The sequence below is a fragment of the Sorex fumeus genome, unplaced genomic scaffold (assembly GCF_029834395.1).
Source record: "Sorex fumeus unplaced genomic scaffold, SorFum_2.1 ptg000091l, whole genome shotgun sequence".
Lineage (NCBI taxonomy): Eukaryota > Metazoa > Chordata > Mammalia > Eulipotyphla > Soricidae > Sorex > Sorex fumeus.
In genome coordinates, this window is record NW_026606148.1 from 2651672 (window position 1) to 2673090 (window position 21419).

The 21419-nt window shown below is 42.5% G+C and overlaps 1 protein-coding gene across 2 annotated transcripts in view; it reads right to left on the reverse strand.

Moving 5' to 3' along the window:
• Positions 1-21419, reverse strand: part of NTM (neurotrimin) — a 1044600-nt gene that overhangs the window by 565021 nt on the left and 458160 nt on the right. The window lies entirely within an intron of this gene.

Genomic DNA, 21419 nt, shown 5'->3' on the forward strand with positions numbered 1-21419 from the left:
ACCAATGGAATGTTTTTGTCCTTCTTGTCCTTTGCAGTATAAAGTGAAGTTGTTTATGTGAGATCTTTCTTTTGTAAATGTAGACATGTAGATGTTTATCATTTATAACTTCTTTTTTAAACTGTTTTGTAGACTCCCGTGGATTTTGGTATTTGTACTTCTGTTTTCATTTGTTTTGAGATATTTTCTATTTATTTCTTCTTCTATTCATGATGGGAGTCCATTGTTTATTTTCTACCTGTTTGTATATTTTTCAGCTTTCCTTCACGTACTGACTTCTAGTTTTTTACAATATAACTGGAGAAAAATACATGTGATATTCAACTTCTTAAATTTATTGACTTCTTTTGTGACTATTCTGTGATTTATCTTGGAATAGTCCATATGCTCTAGAGAATAATTCTTTTGTTAGAAACAGTGTTTTGCATACATTCATTGGCCTAAAGGATGATTCAAAATCAAATATTTTCTTGTTTATCTGTTGAAATAATTATTTTTTAAACTGAGTTATTAAAATGTCATACTATTCCAAGCTACCCATGACGTATTCGATATACCAAACACAGTAACAACAAAATCTCACAATGGAGACGTTACTGGGCCCACTCGAGAAAATCGATGAACAACGGGAGGACAGTGACAGTGACTATTTTAATCATGTTGTCTAAGCTTTAAAGTCTGTTGTTATCTGCCTAGTATATTAACATATGTAAGTTATTATATATAATTTATATGTTTATAAGTCATAATCACATTCTTTGTCTTTTGTTACATCTTTAGATTTATGCCTGTATTCTTAGTGACAGATGTATAACAATCTCTGCTCTCTTTGGTATTCCATTTGTCATCAAATATCTTTACTCATTCCTTCACTCTGAGTCTGCACATGTCCTTAGCACTGCAATAGTCAGAGATGATCTCGATGCTTTTGCTCTCTTTCTTGCTTGAGCATCAACTAAGAAATGAACGAGAGTTCAATAAGTGAGTGAACAGATTGTCGGCACAGCCCCACTTACATTCCAAGCTGTTTGACCCAAATTATTGTGAGTAAAAAGATAACATATAAAGTTATATTATATATTAAAATAGACTGGTTCACAAATTTAAAACTTTAATTGATATCAAAGTTAGGGAATTAAACAGATAACACTTTAGATTCCTTCTGGCCCATAAGGAAAGGCCATTTTATTTTTCAGGCAAGTTAGCAGAAGTTACTAGAAAAACATTCAGTGTTTACACCCAGTCTGAATGTATTATATCTACTTCAGAACACTTTTTTTATCCTACCTAATGGTATGATATAAGACAATTTGCTCTTCTAGGCTAAAATTTTCTTTCTCTTCCAATATTTTACTAAGTTCTGGTCTGTTCCAATCTTCCCCAGGATCTGATAGTGTTGATTTTTTCCTTCTATCTTTTGTATTAGTATGTGTTTTCTATATCAACATTTAAACATGTTCAATCTTTCTTCAAAATCTTTCTCTTAACTCCTTATCACTCTCCATCTAAAACTCCAATTTCTTTCAGACTTCAGTCAAGCACATTTTCATCAGAATTGTACATATGCTGTTTCTTTTCTTCCCATGAACTCATTATCCACTCTGTAACTCCTGTCTTAGCATGTCACATTGATATCTTAATGACTTTCATGTTATGAATCAAAAGGGTATCTCTTTCACTCTCATATAATCTTCTGTGATCATCAACATCTTGTATTGTTAGCCAGTGTCCGGTTTTAAAATATTTTCTTCCTTTGACTCATTTGGTTGCTCTTCTCCTTATTCTTAGTTACCTCTCCACCTGTGCCTCTTTAGTCAGTCTATGCCACTCTTATTTGCCTTTAGAATGGTAGTTTATTAAACATGTACAGTATTCCCTATCATATTTCATACCTATGTATAGTCAAATTTGTAAATAGCATTTACAAATAACTCACAAATTTATTTCTCTGGTCCAGACTTCTTTTTTGAGCTTCAGGACCCTCCAATAACACATTCCAACAACTCTTTCAGTATATGTCAAAGGACTTTATACTCCTCATAGCCAAGACTAAATTCAATAATTTCCTTGCTAAATCTTGTCCTGTGCCATTCAATGACACCACCTGAAGTCTACATGTTACCTCCAAATCTTTAAACCCTATATTGCCAAAATCCAACATAGTATCCTATTTTATCTTTAAGCATCTCCAACTTCATTAGTTTCTCCTTATTTCTATCTACTTCATTTTGGGACACCCTTATTTGTGATTTTTTATCCAGGAGTTCTGCAAGGGTTTCCATAGGATTTGTCCACACACACCCAATTTTTTCATGATGAATTTTATAAAGAAGATACAGGAGTGGCCTCTTGAAATACAAATTTAATCATGGCAGCCACTGTTCAAACCTTAGGATTAAAAGCCAAGTTCCTAACATGAACAGCCAATTCTTAAAGAAACCAATGGCCAAAACAGAAACCTCATTTCCAGCCTCACCCCATGAATCAAGGGTCGATTCATGGCCCTGCTCACTAACTCCCACGTTATACTCCAATTCTCAAGGAGTTCACAGTGTAACCTTATTTTGAAATCAAGTCACTGCATTCATGATTAGTTAAGGTAACACAGGAAGTCATATGGAGTCATTCAAATCTTTATGAATTAGATACACCCATAAGGAGAATGTGGCAAGGAGATGAGGGAAGGGACCAGCATGTTTTCACTAAGGAACTCCAAAGGAAGCCAGTTAACCCATCAAAACCAGGTAAGTGTTTTAAACATGCTTTTCCTCACAGACCTCAGAAAGAACCAACTTTGCCTACACAGTAAGCTCAGGCCTCTAGTCCCCAGAATTGCAGTATATTACATTTGTGTTGTTTTCAGTCACCCAAATACAGACACTACAGTAGCCCTAGAAAACAAACACATGGGCCAAGTTCCTCCTTGCCTTGTGAACCAGCTCTGGACGCTAAATTTGAGTCCTAGCAGGATTGTTCACTCTCTCTCTTCTACTAATTTATACTTTTCACCATGACAAAATATGCCATATTACCTTCTACTTGTTTACCTTATGTGTCAATCAGTCATGACTTCATTGAAACTCATGTTTCCAAATCCAGCACTCACTCGGAACCTAGTGGCCACTCAAACAAAATTACTTGTAGAACTCAATTATATTGATATTGTAGGGAACCACAGGCTACAGTATGCTGAATGAATGCCAGAGATAATTATCACCAAGTGTCTTGAATCATTTCCCCATAAAAGAGTTTCTAGAATGTACTGCTCCTGCTAAGAAAAGTTATGCCCAGTAAGTTCTTCTGCTCAGCCTCAAGCTTATGTGGAAGGAAATTAAATGTCTCTTCCTCAGATTCATTTATAACTCACTCCTGAGCCGATGTGCTCCACGAGTCTTTTGAGAATTCTTTTCGATTCTCTTTATCCTCTTAGCCCCCCTTCTCTCTTGGATGTGTGGAACCCTGGGGAAAACAAAGCACTTAAATGCAACTAACACTGTAATCACACACAGCCTTGCACAAAGAACAAGCAGAAATGGCAAAGTCTGCTCCTCACTCTCAGATCTTCCTGTCTTACATTCTTGTATTTGGACACTACATGTAAACACAGGCCACAGTGAAAAACCTTTTACATTTGAGGTTACCTATTGAAATATACTTAGTTCCAGCTGAGATAATATACCCACAATTACATCTCTAACTCTAAGTTGTTGATATTTTCTTTTAAATGTTAAGCAATTTATATCACGGTGATGTCAGGAAGATATAGAAGTCACATGAATAGGAGAGGAAAATGCTTTTTTCCATTTAGCAATAATAACATTAATCATGCTTCCTGTTTACATATTTATTTTTAATCCCAGATAGAAAGGCACTTTGAAAGACTCTATTCCAGTATATTAAGATTGAACAAGAAGTATGATCGATCACTAACACAGACTAAAACCCAGATACTTGATAATTAGATGGTTTGACAGGTCATTTACGTGGTTCATAACTAGTTCCTTCCATTCAACCAAGGAGGAACTCACATTTCCTCAGGATCAGATCAGCAAAATATATTTTATGCATGTCTAATTTAATGCTCAACTAATGTTTGCCCAATACTTCCAACCTTCCTTTGGAGGACAAGACCAAGAGTTTAAATGAATTCCGCAAAGTTGTGAATGACCAACCTTCTGGAGGGATACTGGGATCATTGATGGTGGAGAATGGGCACCAGTGGAGGAATGCGTATTCGATCATTGTATAACTGAAACCCAAGCACAAATATTTGTAAGTCTACAACTGTACCTCATGGTGTTTCACTAATAAAAATTAAAAATAAATAAATACAGTTGTAAATGACCACAGTGTGGTAATCTGTGTGAACGCTGCTTTGTCTTCAATGGCTAAATCTTTTTTCTGTCCAAAGAACCCTTTGAATAGTCCATGAGGATATCCCACGGTCTCTGGGATGTCCTGGGATTGCTGCTAGTCACAGATCATGTCCCAAGTATCAGCCTAAGAATCCCCATTCCTAAGTGCTGACTTTAAGTGATTGAATTCTATGAAAGAAGACCCAGCTCATGTGTCTCCTATCTTTCAACACTGTAGAGAGAAAGGAAAAGAGAGAGAGAGAGAGAGAGAGAGAGAGAGAGAGAGAGAGGATAGGAATGGCAGGTCAGGGAACTGATATTTGCCCAGAAGGGAATTGCCTTTAGCCTATGGACAGAGGCAGTTCAGTTTCCTGTGTACCTCACTTTCCTTCTAAATCTGCTTTTGTTGAGAAGCAAATCAGTCCTTGAATGTGAAAACCCAGCTCTACTCCCACATGGGTTCTCATTGTTCCCCTTCTCATCTGCCCTATCTATGGAATAAGCTATTATTAAGCCAGTGGAAAGGCACTGAGTTTTCACTCACAGAGAGGAAAATATCTGAGCGCCAACAAAAGTAACATTACAACGGCACCACAAGAAACGACTCACGGGAGATTTCCCCACTTCCCGTCTTTATATCAGTTTCTCATTCAAGACACTGAAACCAGCTGTTATGGGGGTCTGATATTTGCTTGACAAAAGAAGAAAAGCTCCCTCTGTACACACATTCTTATTCTTCCTACTGATTCCGACGTTAATAGTATTTGACAGGTTGGTAATTTGTTTTTTTTTTCAAAAACCATAATTCATTTAGTGCCGCTCTGCTTTATTGTTGTACATTTTACACATTGGTGCACAAAAAACATTGTTGTTGTTGTGAACAATTCTATTCCTTCCAGCAACCAGTCATTCAAGAAGGCTGCTGGAGATTTTGGGGAGCAGGGGGTGAATGGAGGAGTTGCCAGGAGACCGAGAGGATGAGAATCAGGACAAGGAGAGGGCAAGAAGAAACAGAGTCAGAAACAAAGACAGAAGGAATCATTAAGTGGATTGACAACTGCTTGAGAGGATGGAGAAGAGGAAACAACATGAACCAATCTGCTCTGGCATTATGGGGGCCCAATTCCTCCTCCACCCACAAATAACGGGATGTAAAGGTGAGAATCTTGACATTTCTGGCTCTTTATAGAGACAAGGACAATTCTGCTCATCCTTCATTTATGATGGGGCAATATCCCAATTAATCCATTCAACACTAAAAATATTTTAGGTCAAAAAGGCATTTAATACACCCAATCTACAACCACCATTGCTTGCCCTGACTTATCTATCACCAAATTGCTCAGGGATCTTGCTGTAGTCTCCCATTAGGTGAAACCATTGAATTCATAGCTGCTGTAAGATAAAGAACGAGTGGCTCCAACTCATAAGAGTGTTTGGAAGGCATGGGGGCATACTACCCAGACATTTCCAGCAGCATAGCCCTCTGTAGGGTATAGAAGATTTGCCTTGGTGATGGAGTGGTGAGCTGGAGGCTGGACTTCTCCACCTCTGCCTCACATCACAAGAGAGGGGCACATGCCTTTGATGCTCCCCCAAAAGATCAAAAGTATGGTTTTTACTGAAGCTGCATGACTTTCACACCATGGTCAAAAATCACCTTAAGTTGTAAAGTTGTGCCTTTTAAATGAGGAAGCACCTGTGCAATCCTAGAAAAGAGAGATGGTATGAAGGCACAGTATCTGGAAACATATCTGGGAATTTGGTCTACACAGAAACTGGCTCTGCTAGTGTCCTGGGGTGAGAACTAGGTCGGGGTTCAGCAACCTCTCTGAGTGTCACAGATCCAAAGGTGAGGGTAGAGTCTCCACTGCTCTCCAGTCAGGGGATTCGGGTCTTAAGGAAGGGAGGCCATGAGTTCCCAGGAGCCCTTTCTCCAGGGGTGCATTTGGGAAGCCTCACCTGCATTTTAAAATCACGTCCACTCCACCATGTCCTTGGCAATCCCCAAGGGCTCAGTACTGGGCCCCTTGCTTTGCTCTAAACCTCATCTCATCTCTGAACGGTTGTGGTGGTTATGTCCATTTTGCAGATGTGGAACAGAACTTGGGAAGGTACATGTTTGATTCTAAACATAAAATAAGGAAGTCAGAATCCCAATTCCAGACATATTCTTCCTGCAAAGCCCACACATACCCTTTGATTTGCTAAGGCTTACATGGAAAGAGCAGAGTCCCAATCAGTTTAGAGTTTGGGTAGTTCAATTGACCCTTCTTCCTGGAGCAGACTTTATAAGTTTGGGACACAAGAAAGAGCATCGTCACTGTCCATGGCTCTAGGACAGTGAACAAGTCACCAAGAAAGGCAGAGGGGATGAAATTCCTGTTCCACAGGAATGGAGCTTCTCCTAAGAGGGAGGCTGGGTGAGCAAGAATGGAAATTCAGGGCAAGTGGATTTCCTTTCTCTAATGTGGTTGCTATTCGGGCCAAACAAATGGAGAACTCATTTATTTATATTTGGTGTAAAATAGGACTGTATCCTCTACTTTTCAGGTCTTTGGGTGCTTTGAGAAGAAAATTCCTTTCAGGACATCTTAACATTCCCCACTAGTAGAAACAAGGGCAAGAGAGATAGTACATGTGATAAGGTACTTACTATGTGTGTAACTGAACCAGGTTCAATCCCAAAAAAACATCATGTAAGGTAACTCAAGCACCACCAGAAGTGGTGCAGAGGTCTAAAAGTTAGGTCTGAGCACAGCCAGGTGTATCTGTCACTAACACACTCTTCCCCCGAAAAAAAAATAGAGTTAAAGAAGCAAAACTCCATTATCTACTTTCTGCACACATGATGACCTCTCAGTGTCTGTATTGTTAACCATAATACCCAAAAGTAGAGAGAGAGAGTATGGGGAATATTGTCTGCCATGAATGCAGGAGGAGGGTGGGAAAGGGGGGATATACCAGGGATATTGGTGGTGGGGAATGTGCACTGGTGGAGGGATGGGTGTTTGATCATTGTGTGATTGCAACCCAAATATGAAAGCTTGTAACTATCTCACGGTGTTTCAATAAAATTTTTTTTTTAAAAAAAGAAGCAAAACTCTTAGCCATGGTGATCCTGAATCTAGAGTGAGTTCTCAGAAGGTTGGTCAGTGTCTGTGTTCAAGAAGCTATGAATTGAGATACAAAGGAAGAGTAGTTTGTGACAATGGATGGAAACAACTCAGTGTCCTTCAACCAGCGACATGAATGACTGATCATGTGACAAAGCATGCCATATGACTGTTAGACTGTTGACATAGACCCCGAGGTCCACAGTGGTCACAATCATGGAACTTTGGCTCATGTATCAAGTGGAAGAACATCATATATAACACTTTAATTTAGTCAAGTGTATGTCTGTTTAAGTATGAAACATGTGACAAAAGTTGACTTGACTTTATCACAAACACAGACACACACACACACACAGACACACACACACACACACACACGTGCGACCCAACTGGAAATAGACCAGTGCAGAGCTCAAATTTTGACTTGGATTGAACTTCCTGGGTTGGGTTGGAGAAAGACTGAGTGTATCTAGAAGGGTTTTTGAGTGACCTCATAGGTTAGAGTAGCATTTGTATTTCATCGTAAATCTTTTCATTCCCTCTCTTACTCCATATTCTGCTTGTTTAAAACTTTTTGCCATAAACAGTTTAATGAAAAGCAATGTCAAAACAGTCTAGAAACTCCTAAACACCAATAATTGGTAACTCCTGGCATGGATTCTTCTATTCTTCAGAGAATGGGGTTCCTCTCAGTGTCCAAAAGGGGGAAACCTATCCCAACTAGCTTCCTAATGTGAAGGGAGCTTCCTCTCTAGACCTTTGCTGCTTTGAGCACTGGGAGCATGTCCAGGAGCATCTCAGGACTTGTGGGGGAAAGACAGAGGGGATGGCAGACAGGAGACAGACAGCCGGGATCCAGTGGGTGAGAGGAGGGGCCCTTGTTAATCACCGCCAGGTTGTTGTGGTTGAAAGGACCCACTTTGCTCCCAAGCAGTCGCTTATGTTATTATTTCTCTCAGCGGGTTTCAAGCCGCCTGCAATTCTCTGTTAGTTAATAAGAAAAGTGAGAGATGCAACAATTGCTTTTGCTTGGCTGGCTTGTAAAGGCTTTGTCACTCAAAACTGGAACAAAGGCCTTAATAACACCCTGTGCTGTGAAGGCAAGTGTCAGGGAACTAACCAAAATCAATTATCTAGGTGAAATTCAGAGACAGAAGAGGCAGCACATACAGCACCATTCACACCCCATCACCCCATTAACAGGGGTGGGGAGGGGGCTCTACTCTCACAGGAGGGAAGAGTCATGCATGAACCTTATAATTAAAAGTAAATAAAGAGCTATAGGGCCCCCCAATACATTCAGACATGAATGAATGAACACGGTATCCACAGCACCAGGGGCCACAGTCCCCAAGTGACTTCTGGGTAAAGCAAACTTGGAACACTGAACTTACCACAAGTCAGGCTGGAGGGCTGATCCTGCTGGTTAACTCTGGGGTGAGGGATCGGAAAGAGCCTATAGTCTGCTTAGCAGGATCTTTGTGACTCAGGATTTGGATTCATTTACAGATCTTCTGTGTATGTCTGATTTACTCACTTAGTATTTTAAGGTAATACGTGGGATAAAATGAACAAATCTGTAGATGGATGGTGGATGGGTGAGTGGATGGATGGCGGTGGATGGACAGATGAGTGGATGGACAGAATGATGGGTGGGTGAGGGATGGGTAGATTGATGGATGAGTGCATAGATCGATGTATGGACAGACCCATGAGTGGGTGCATGGATGGATGGATGGATGGATGGAAGGATGGATGGATGGATGAATGGGTGGATGGGTGAATGCTGAATAGGGAGATGGATGGGTGAGTTGGTGGGTGGATGAATTTGAGCATGGTAGAGAAATGTGTGCATCATTCACGTTTCTCCCAAAACAACAGATAAGAATCTTCTAGAGCACCTTTCAAAATTGGAGTTGACCCCAAATAAGAGATATTAAAATTCTGGGCATAGAAGTATGCTTGAGTGGGGTTTTCAGTGCCTGGCTCCCTCGCCCTGTTAATCTAAGTGTTCAGTCAAAGCTGAAACTTTTTGACTAGATGGTCTTCTACAGTCTCTTTTGCCCAGATTTCTAGGTCTCATCAGGAGTTTACACAGTCAGATGAGAAGTGATAGGCAATTAGGACAGGTGGTGTCTGATCTCAACTCCACCAACAATTGGGAGTGTAACTTTTGGCATATCATCTACACTTTCCAAGTTATAGCATCCGCATGCTTTTTCAAAGGCAGATTCACAGAGACCCCAGCTCAATATATGGCACGGGGCTCTAGGTAATGCTCTGGAACCCACAGGCACAACTTGGGGCCCAGGTAAGTCCCAGCACCCTAGGGTCAGGCATCTCTACATCTTTGAGTCCTTGAATTGAACCACTAGCCAGGAAGGAAGGAAGGAAGGAAGGAAGGAAGGAAGGAAGGAAGGAAGGAAGAATGCATAAAGAAAGAAAGTTCAAAACTGTGCTGGCAAAACTGGACGGCTACATGCAAAAAAGTGGGCTCAGATCTCTGCCTAACACCATGCACAAAAGTAAGATCAAAATGGATTTATGACCTCAACATCAGACCAGAATCCATAATGTTTATTGAAGACAAAGTCGGCAAAACTCTCCATGATATTGAAGCTAATGGTATCTTCAAAGATGTCACGCCACTGGCCGAGCAAGTGAAAACAGAGATAGACAAATGGGACTATCTTAAACTAAGAAGCTTCTGCACCTCAAAAGAAACATTGACCAAAATACAAAGACAGCCTACAGAATGGGAAATGATATTCACCAAGTACACATCCGACAAGGGGTTGATATCAAGGGTATACAAGGTACTGGTTAAACTCCACAAGAAGAAATCACCCAACCCCATCAAAAAATGGGGTGAGGAAATGAACAGAAACTTTCGCAAAGAAGAAATTCGAATGGCAAAAAGGCACATGAGAAAATGCTCTACATCACTAATCATCAGAGAGATGCAGATCAAAACCACAATGAGATATCATTTCACACCACAGAGACTGGCCCACATCCACAAGAACAAAAGCAACCGGTGCTGGCACGGATGTGGCGAGAAAGGGACCCTCCTTCACTGCTGGTGGGAATGCCGGCTGGTCCAACCCTTTTGGAAAACAGTATGGACGACTCTCAAAAAATTAGAATTTGATCTGCCATTTGACCCAGCTATAGCACTCCTGGGAATATATCCCAGAGAGGCAAAAAGGTATAGTCGAAGTGACATCTGCAATTGTTTGTTCATTGCAGCACTCTTTACAATAGCCAGAATCTGGAAAAAACCTGAGTGCCCAAGAACAGATGACTGGTTAAAGAAACTTTGGTACATTTACACAATGGAGTACTATGTAGCTGTTAGAAAAGATGAAGTTATGAAATTTACATACAAGTGGTACTATATGGAAAGTATCATGTTAAGGGAAATGAGTCAGAAAGAGCGGGATAGACACAGAAAGATTGCATTCATCTGGGGAACATAAAGCAACAAAAAGGGAGAGTAACACCCAGGAATGGCTGAGATTAGTACCAGGAATTTTGCTCCATGAATGGAAGGCCAGCCACAGGCTCTAGGTGAAAAGGAAGCTCAGATAGAGAAGAGAGTACCAAATGAAGGGTGTTGTGAGGGTCCTCCCAGGGTGGGAGAAGCATGCTAAAAGTAGTCGATAGACCAAACATGATTGCCACTCAAAGCCTCTCTTGCAAAACACAGTACCCAAAAGAAGAGAGAGAGAACAAGGGGGAATACCCTGCCACAGAGGCAGGATGGGACGGGGGGGGGGGGATGGGGGGGATACTGGGACCCATGGGGATGGATGACGGGCACTGGTGGAGGGATGGGCACTTGATCATTGTATAACTGAAACCCAAGCACAAAATTTGTAAGCCTATAACTGTACCTCATGGTTTTTCACTAATAAAAAAAGAAAAAAAATAAAAACTAAAAAAAAAAAAAAAGAAAGAAAGTTCAGATACTGGATTCTTTTACAGTCCCTTTGGACTTGATAAGGGTATAGACTTATAACTCTAAAACTCATGCAGAGCCACCCGCAGACAGTTTTATTTCTATGCACAACTTTTGTGTTCTGAATCTTTGCAGGGTGATCAAAAATAGTTCTGAGGTAGAGATAGAACCCTCTTATTCCTGTCCTCTCTGCATAGACGCTGGGTAGAAAGGTAAATAATGAAGACAATGAGTAACTATAGATAACCAATATTGCACTGTAGAGAGCAACAGACTTAGACACGATTATCCCTTCCTCTAGGATCTTCAGTTACGACCAGATCTAGAGAGTAGGAGTTAACAGTTGTGGGTTAGATGAATGAATGAATGAATGAATGAGTGGGTAGGTGGTTGGAAAAAGTGCAGCTTGTCTTTGAAATGGAATATTTTTACCTCACTAGGTGTTAAGTAACCACCATCCTGCAACTTTCTGAGGGGCACCGTGCTGAGTCGCATCATCCTGGTTTCCCATACCTCAACACAGTGACAACTGTGAGCATCTGATCAATATGCAAATGTAAGACTTTAGAGCCAAGCGTTATCTACTTGTCTTCTTTAGGAAGTACGTGTTTACCTATTGGTCAAACGTGTTTGGGGAGAATGGAGAGATAGTAGAGGAGTTGGGATCTTGTTTCACGTGCTGTATCCCTTTTTGATTCCTGGTACCACATGCCCACCCCCCAAGGACCACCAGGTTTATCCCTGATGGTCCCCAGCACTTTATGGACTGAGCATAAGCCCATGGACTAATACTTGGACTCTGATATTCGCTGCTCAGAATGGCTATTCTAGAATTTCAAAGCTGAAACTTCCCTGGCACTCACATGGGTTGTCCTGAATTGTCTGTAAACCCAGAGGTATTTCCAAGGAAGGAGTGACCCCCCAGGCCAGCAGAGCCCTGCTTGGGTACCCCCTCCCCCACCGCACTACAAAATGCCCTTTTTCTTGTTTGTTTAACTGGGTTTTACCCACTTAGCCGATACCAGTAGGAAACTCTGGGTTGAAACGTGGCAGAGTTGAGTGGGAAACTCCTCTGCAGAAACACCAAGAGGCTGAAAGAAATCTTTTGCAATGAATTCTCTGGAAATCATGGTGCAGAAGGCACCGGAGCATGGAAGTGGTCTCTGAAGCAAGGAGGGAGACTTCAGGCCATTGTCTTCTCTCAGGTTCCTTCAGCAGATTATGGCTGAGTACCCAAACCCTGCTAATGCATGTGAGTAGACAGAGGCAAACACCTCAGCTCCCAACCCATTGTTTTCAATGTAATGAAAAATCTGTCAGAAGGAAGCACCATCAAGAGAATGCATCCCTATTTGCAGAGACACTAAGTGGCCCAGTTGGAAGCCAGCACTGGTGGCTGGCAACAGTGCACCTTCTTCCCCACCACTCTGAGGTTACTACCCAAGGCAGAAGTCATCCATATAAATGGAGGGCAGGAAGGGCCAGGGATGCATATCAAATCAGTGCACGAAAGAGCTCGTGATTACTGCTAATTGGCATGGTGTGTCAAGGCTGCTCTGGAGACAATGAGATCGCTCTGAAAATCAAGACCAGAAGGTGGAAGGAGCAGAGCGGGCAGGTCCCAGCATGGAAACTCAGACCTGTTTCCAGCACAGCCCTTGCAAAGACCCAAAAGCGTGATGCACATTAAATGTGGAAGGTTCCCTGCGACAGTCAGATTGGCTCCCTGCCTCTTTATGGCACAGGCTAAGAGAAGACAAAACAGCGGTAGCTTTGAAGGGTGGGACCTCTGCTGGGAGCTGCTACTGGGAAGCAGTGAGACACCAGGCTAGCTCAAGGTCAGGCTGAGGTCAGGGTCCTGTTATGCACATAGCCAAAGACCCAGAGAAGAGGCTTTAAGAGGTCAAGGGCTTTGTTTTGAAATAATTAACAATACCCATTACATCTTCTCTGTCCCTAAATCTGCCCACAAATAATTTGTATGTACATATAATTCAGCAGATCTGTTCCATGTGAAACCTTGGTCCTGAGTGCCCCAGAGTCCAAGAGTTTGGGGTGGAGTAATAATGAACCGGATATATTATTAATACATGAATTACAATGACATGCGTGAGCCTTGCAGGGAAATGCCTCTGGGTTTACAAAGAACTCAGGACAGCCCATGCGAATGCCAGGAAAGGCAGAGCAATCCAGGGAGTGATTGACTGGAACTGAAACCCGAAACTGAACCCCAATTAGCTGATGCAGCTTCATGTGCCCTGGGGGGTTCAAAATCCCCACAGACTATGTAAGATTTGTGGGAAGAGTTGTACCATAGATAGGGGGCACAGAGAATAGCTAAACATCCAAGGAAGAGTTGGAAAAAAAATCAGTATATTCAGAACATTCAGAAACTGACCCAGAGAGCCTGAAAGTATATAACACAGATTTACCTGGTGACTATTCAATGGGTAAAGATTTTACCCAGGTTGTGCTAAGTGTGTGCCTAGACTTAGAGACTCAGATTTCTCAAATAATGCAGTACTAGCTCTGCTCTCACTCCTATCAAGACACAGACTTATAAAAATCTGCAACCTCTCTGAAACCTCTAATATTACATGGCACAAAGAAAACAGCCTCATTCTGAACTAACTTGGTCAATTTGGGGTTGTCTGATTTAAGGGGAAAACTTCTGAGAACACATGTCTTGTCAAGGATGAGTTGGACTAAATAATCTCTAAATTCCTTTCCCAGCTTCAATACTTATGACACAGAATTACTTTTGTCTTGAAGTCCTATCAATTTTCTAAATTATGGATTATCCAAGGAAAAGGAGCATATCATCCCATCCCAATCAAAAAGAGTCAATTATGCCTTTTTAGGGGAAGATTCAATACTATGATGGAAATCTAGGGACACTGGAAAGGGTCCTATACCCTCAGGATATGACACCTCACACATGAAAATAGCAGCTGGTCTGGGATCTGCATATCTAAGCATTCATGTGAGTGACTGAGCCTTAGGGGATTCCCCATGTGGATTACCTAGGTGTGATCCAGAAGTAATCCTCATCTGCTTCTGTGTCTCTGCATGTCAGCTTGATTGTTACATAATCCACAAATGTCAAATTTTCTGTCACTAATGAGAGCGCTTTCCATTTCAGAACAGGAAAGCTTTCTAACTATTTACAGGAAGACAAGAGCAGCAATGCCAGTTGGGTTCTTGGAATGCTGAAATGGAAACAATCGGCTTTTTCTCCCCTCTCCAATGCTCAACCCTAAGCCTGCAGCTCTAAAACCCAGAGACAGGGACCTAGCCCTGTCTACATCCGGAATCTGGTCCAGCCACCCGCCACCAGGAAGGATGCAAGATTAAAGGCAGCAGCTTAATCCTCCAGCAAAGCTTCTTAAGCATTTCTATCAGGGTCAGCTCAGTCAGTACTTACTCAACCTGCCTCTGGAAAATATCCCAATTTAGGTCCTTCTGCTGACAGTCAAGCTGAGAAAAATGAGAGACTGGATCCTGATCACAAGAGGAACAGGGGAAAATACAGAAGGAGGGAGAGAGATAGTAGGAAGAAGACTCAGACTCCATCTTCCCATGCAGAACCATTCTCATCCAGATTCTCTGGTAATTGTGATTTCCTTCCCTTAAAATACTTACTCAAAAGGCATTGTGAGGAATGCCACCAACGTATAGATAGCGCCTCTGTGTTCTAGGAATTTGTGGCAGTGTCAAGGAAATCCCAGACACTAGTATCCACAGGGCTTGATGTTACCAAGTTCCATTTTGTTGACTTTTGCCTGAACTTAGAGAAAGCCACATACTCTCTTTCTAAAACTGGTTCACGTTCAACTGAGCACACTCTCCAACCTGTAGCAAATCACAGGGACCAGAGTGTCTGCAGAGCAATCTTCCAGCGAGATTTTTGTAGCCTGAATCCCAGACTGATAGTGTCAAAGAGTTGACTGTCACTCATACATCAAGTCAACCAGAATGGGACTGTCCATCAAGACGAAGTGAAAGAAGTTTCATAAAACTTAAAAGTCATATCTGGACCTCTTAGTCCATAATCTCATGTCTCTTAAAGTCCCCTTGCACCATATCCTCTAAGGGTTTTCTTTTTTCATTTGTTTATTTGAGCAACAGTTTTTGCCATTCTCCTGGGTTGGCACCTTCTGAAACAAAGGCCTCCTTAATGGAAAAGCTCCTCATTGCCAGTGATTGGCTTTCTGGCCAATCATGAGTCTGACACTGGGATCTTGCAATGAACACCAGCAGATTGCTATGAGCTAGAGGGGTGGTGGCCTGGGTCCCCACTGAGCAGAGCCTGCAAGGCAGATGAACACAATGGAGCACTGTGTGGTAGCACTGTGTGAAGCTATGGAGACAGAACAGAGCAGAGAGACGAGTAAGGTTGGACTGGCAAACATCCCAGGAGAGGGTCATATTCACACTCTAACGTGACAGATCATCTGTAGATGGCTGGAGCCAGTGTTAACATGGTAATCGGGGACAGATTAGAAGGACTAGGTCACAGAGAGAACTGGGGATGAAAATCGTGAATGTTTCTTTTTTTTTTTTCTTTTTTGCTTTTTGGTTCACACCCAGCAATGCACAGGGGTTACTCCTGGCTCTGCACTCAGGAATTACTTCTGGTGGTGCTCAGGGGACCATATGGGATGCTGGGAATCAAACCTTGGTTGGCCGTGTGCAAAGCAAACGCCGTACCAGCTGTGCTATTGCTCCAGCCCATGTGAAGTTTTCTTAGCAGGAAGAGTGTTCAAGCCTGTCCCCATCCCATGGGTACTGGAAAGCCATGGGTGTTGGTTCAGCTGGAGAGTGACAAGATTGCAATTGCATTGTTACTTTGTGCTGGTGAACAGGTTCAATGGCAGAGACCCACCTCAAGCTATCAGCCAATGGGTCCAGAGGTGGTAGTGGAGTGGAGAGGACATGGTGGGCTTTTAAGAGACACAGAGATTAGGGGGTTATTACCTGGATATGATGGCCAAGCACTAGGATGGTAATGAGGTGAAAGTCCAGAATCCTAGATGGGCAGCAGCATGGGGGCAGCTGTGCAGAACATTGTGCAATTCTGGAAACATCTAGAGACCAGGCGTGATGCAGGAAAGACAGGAGGTGAGGCTAAGAGCCAGGGATCAGAGCCAGGAGTGGCTTTTTGTTCTTGATGGGGGATGGTTAATTTTTAAACTGAGAGTTTAGGAAACTAGCATTTATGTTGATAGCATTGATGAACAAAGTTACCATACCCCACCACAGCCAAAGACACCTGGACCTTGTCCCCAGTCCTGGTTATGGAATACTCCTCTCCCTTCTCATTCAAGTGTTGGGGTTAGACTAGCTTGGTTTCTCACCTCCCTTTCCATTCCATTCAGGAAAGGATCAAGTTGCTGACTATTATTGAGATTCAAGCCTTGAGACCCTCTGGGCCTCTCTCCCCATTTAGAGATGTGAGTCCAGGCACAGCTTCCTGCTGCTGCGTGGACCGAGTGGGCTCCTGGAGGTATCCTCCCAGTCCAGCAGGCATGTGAGCGCCTCTTGCAGACAGCTCGACACCCCTGGCATACTGTTCCGGAGGGGTGGAGACCTGTGCCAAGCTTGCTGCCACATTTCCATATGTAGGATGACATTGCTTTGTCCTTTCTCCCTTGCCACTGGAGCTTAGGTTTATCAGGTTACACCCATCACAGTGCTCCCATTCCTTCGTTTATCTGTAACCACTTCCTTATGCTCTCTTCCCCAACCAGTTAATCAGCTTTTCCCCCTGATCAGACTCTGTTAATTTGTAAGGTCAGATTCTTCTAGGACACTGAACTTGTATTGTAAGTTAATACTGCCTTTCTCTTCTCCTTATGTCTTATGAATAGTTTATTTTTATGCAATGTCCTTTTTGTATAGATTCAGGAAGACCATTAATATTATGCTTTGTAACTTAGGATTTAACTGGCTCTGAATATTATTCACTCCCGGACATCTGCTTTCTCAACTTAAGCCTCAGTTGCCCTTGGTTCCTAGCACCCCAAAAGCAGGGTCCTGACGAGGGACTGAATGGACCCAGGGCAAACAGTGAGCTACTCTGGCATCGAAATGGGCCAGGCCAAAGTGCCACGATTCTTAACTGGACTGAATGGACTCAGGGCAAGAGGTGAGATACCCTGACATCGAAGAGGGCCACGCCAAAGTGCCAGGATTCTTAACTATAAGTTAAGAGCTTGATCGTAGACAAATGCTCTCATGATCCAAAAGTAACGACGAGAGTAGGACCCTGTTAGGGGTAGGAAAGACTATCTGGCCTGAGCATTTTAGTCTGAGACTGAGATGGCCCTAGGAGAGCAATTCTATAAGCTTAAGGTATTTCTTACTGTATCCATACAGAATGATTTGTATTATGTATGCTTATATGTTTGTTGGACAAGGAGAGGAGAAACACACCCAGGGGATTCAGCTCAAGGGTGGGTCGCCCTGCTGACAGAGTGTCTGTCCTAGAAGCTGCTTTCCCCGAGGGAAAGAACTTTACCCCTCTTGATTGTTACCACACCTGTGCATAAGCCCCAACCCCTCATGCTTTGGGATTTAACTGTACTGTAAGAGTGGGCTGGGGGATCAGTATCCAGACTCCAGAGTCAGAAGGAGGATGAAGGGGGATCGAGAAGGAGAATGAAGTAGCACGGGGAAGGAGGAAGCAGGAGGAGAATCAGAGGAGAATGGAGATGGGAATGGAATAAACTGCAACTAGGACCAACCAGCCTGGCCCTCGTTCCTTCCCTCCCCTGCCCATCGACATCCACCTCTCTGGGGTGGGGGAACTGGCGTGAAACTACAAGCTGCTGCCGCTGCTGTCTCTTTTTGAGTTTACACAGACCATTTCTTTTTAAAGAGGAGGGTGGGGAGGGTATGATGCCCTGCCCTTGGAGTCGTAGGGAAGGTGTCCAAAACCACTTTCTTGTGACTCTGTGTACTTGGAATAAGATCATTTGGTGATTTGGGGGAGGCTTCTAGTCTGGTCCAGCAGAGAGCTGCTGGTAGAGGCTTCGAGAGGGAGAAAAGAGGGTGAGCCAGGTGTGTGTGTGTGTGTGTGTGTGTGTGTGTGTGTGTGTGTGTGTGTGTTCATCGCAGCTTTGTTAATGATTTGGAAGAGGAAGTAAACTGCACATTCATGAGGTTTTCAGCTGAGTAGCAGAAAAGGCAACAGCAGGGAAAATAGCAAAATAATTGGTATAAAGCCCAAGTGGTGAGCAGAGAATTGGGACCATGTGTACCTACTTTGTGTGGGTGATTTATTACAATGGGACCACATTCTTTCCAAAGAGAGATGAGAAGGGCACCCTATTGCAGTTTCCAGGAGGTACATTAGCTACGCTGCTACTGTGTGGTGGTTCATTCAATGTTTCATTAGGCGTTAAATGACAGATAATAATAATAATATTAATCATACATGGTTAACATTTATTTAACCCTTACTGTGTGCTTGATATCATAGCACATTACCTCTTGGACAACTGCATAGACGCTATTCAGGAAGCACTATGACAAATAAGTAAAATAAAAGTGAGAGAGTTTAAGCCATTTTGTGGGTTTCAACCTTTACATATCTGTGAGCCAACATACTGTAAACCACTGATTCAAACAACTCACCCAAGATCTTAATTATTTTTGTTTTGTTTGGGGGACACACCCAACAGCGGTCAGGACTTACTCCCGTCTCTGTGTTCAAGAATCACTCTTAAATTTAAAAAAAAAGATGTAAATGATGGAGAATGGGCACTGGTGGAGAGATGGATACTGAATCATTGTATAACTGAAACCCAAGCACAAAAATCTGTAAGTCTACAACTGTACCTCATGGTGTTTCACTAATAAAAATTTAAAAAAAAAGAATCACTCTTGATGGGATCTGGGGACCATATGTGTTGCTGGGGATTAAACCTGGGTCTGCCACATGGAAGACAATAGTCTTAACCTCTACTATCTCTCTGGCCTTGGATTTTGAACAATTAAGCAGCAGATATGTCGTTGACATTCAGATCTTTGCAATTCCAGAGCTATTACTCCTAAGCATTGTTTTATGCTTCTGACTGTTAGAAGAACTGAGGCAACCAAGTCCTTACAAGAATGAAAGATTGCTGTGTAGAGTTCAATGAGCCTAATAATTATTGCCTTACTTTCATCTTGTCTTACTCAGTCACACTATGTATGTCATTGGCACCAAAATGTTCTAGGTCTTTCTCTTATAGCTTTTGCTTAGAGGAAAAAGCTAAGAATTTCTATTAAGATACAGGTTGAGATCTTCTTCTTTAATATAAAGCTCAAGAATGGAGGATTGCAGTCCCAGTGTATGCTTTGTCATACTTCCACTTGTAATGGTAGACAATCATTATAAATGTGTGTGCCTTCCTCATTAGCTTGGGAAGATACTTCAAACATTCATCTTTGTGTCCCAGCACCTAGAAAAGAGCCTTGAACTTAGTAGATTCTGAATAAATATGTTTTGAAGGAATGGAAGAATGATTGGGTCATAAAGTATGGATACTATTAACTATTAATGAATACAATTAATTTGCTGTCATGATAACAATCATCTGGTTATTGAAGAAGTGCACAAAATGCATTAAACTGAGTTGACAAATAGGTTTGGTAAGTCCTTAGTTCTCCATTTTGTATGCATAGTTACAAACAGGGACCCTCCCCTCCTCAAAGGCGTGGCTTTGCTCATTAATTTTCATGGTTACCATATCTTCCTTGCCACACAATTGACAATCTTATCCAGAAAGAAGACCCAACTGATTGGAGGCAAATACACATTTAGAGAAAACAGAAAATACCCTTATATGTGCCAAGAGACTCCTGTTGCCAAAGACCAGGCTTCATCTCTGTTCTTTGCTCTTTCTCCTCAGGTGTGTTTTCTGCCTGGTGCTAGTCGCGGGTCCTTGCATTTGCTCAACCCGTTCTTGCTTTAGCCTCATGCACTACGTTTTCCTTGGTAAAGCCCCATTTCCCACTTGGATCTCCTCCGTTATGGTACCTTCACTTTTGGTTCCCATGCCAATTCCTTCAAGGAGTACTCCCTACCTAATAGACAGCTGTCGCCCTCCCTTAGACTCATGGAGACATCCATGGATGTCCCAGGATCCACAGCAGCCATCGCCATAGGTTCCTCCCTTCTCTGTTTCATGCCCTAACCTGTGTCTCCTTTGCTGCTGCACAGATGGAGAGAAGGAGAGAAGGTGGGCGGGCAGGTTCTAGTGCTGTACTGTCAGTCTTCTAATACTGGGAACAGGTACTGAGTCCTTTCAAATCAACCAACTAAGGCTCAGGAGTCCGGCTTCATGGCAGAATGTTTAGTTGGAGTTGATCCAAATGCCATTATTTGTTGAAAGGATAGATCAATTCCCTATGCAGTTTTATGTAATAGACATCAGCCCATGCATGATAATGGAACCCTGATTAAAGGGGGGAAGTGGTAGAGAATAAAAGGGTGGGAAGGAGAGCCGGAGAGAGAGAAAGAGAAGAGGGGGGAGTCTTCTCTCAGCCTAGTGCAGAAAAAAGAACCCGAGGAGGCTAAAGTTTGGGGGCAACAAAACGGAATTTATCTGTCAGGGTTCCAGTCTTTCTCATTGTTACTCTACAAGCTTGTTGAGGTTATTAGTCTGAAGAGAGAAAAAAGCCGAGTGTTTTGTTTTGCTAATAGCCCCTCCATAGAACTGAATCCCACACCTCCAATCACTATCTACTGTAAAACATGGGATTCAGAAACGGTGGGTGCGGTGACTTTTCAGAAAACCTTATAAAAGAGGCAGATTATCTCCAGGCGGAAAGGTGAGCAATAATTATATCTTGACTGTCCCTTGTCCCTTCCAGATGCCGCCACCGCTGGCATTGTAATATTCCAATCCTAGGACAAGAGCGCATCACGCTTTCCGCCTCTTATCTTCCCTCACATACCAGGGGCTGTCAATGCCATTGGCAATTTCACATGCAAAT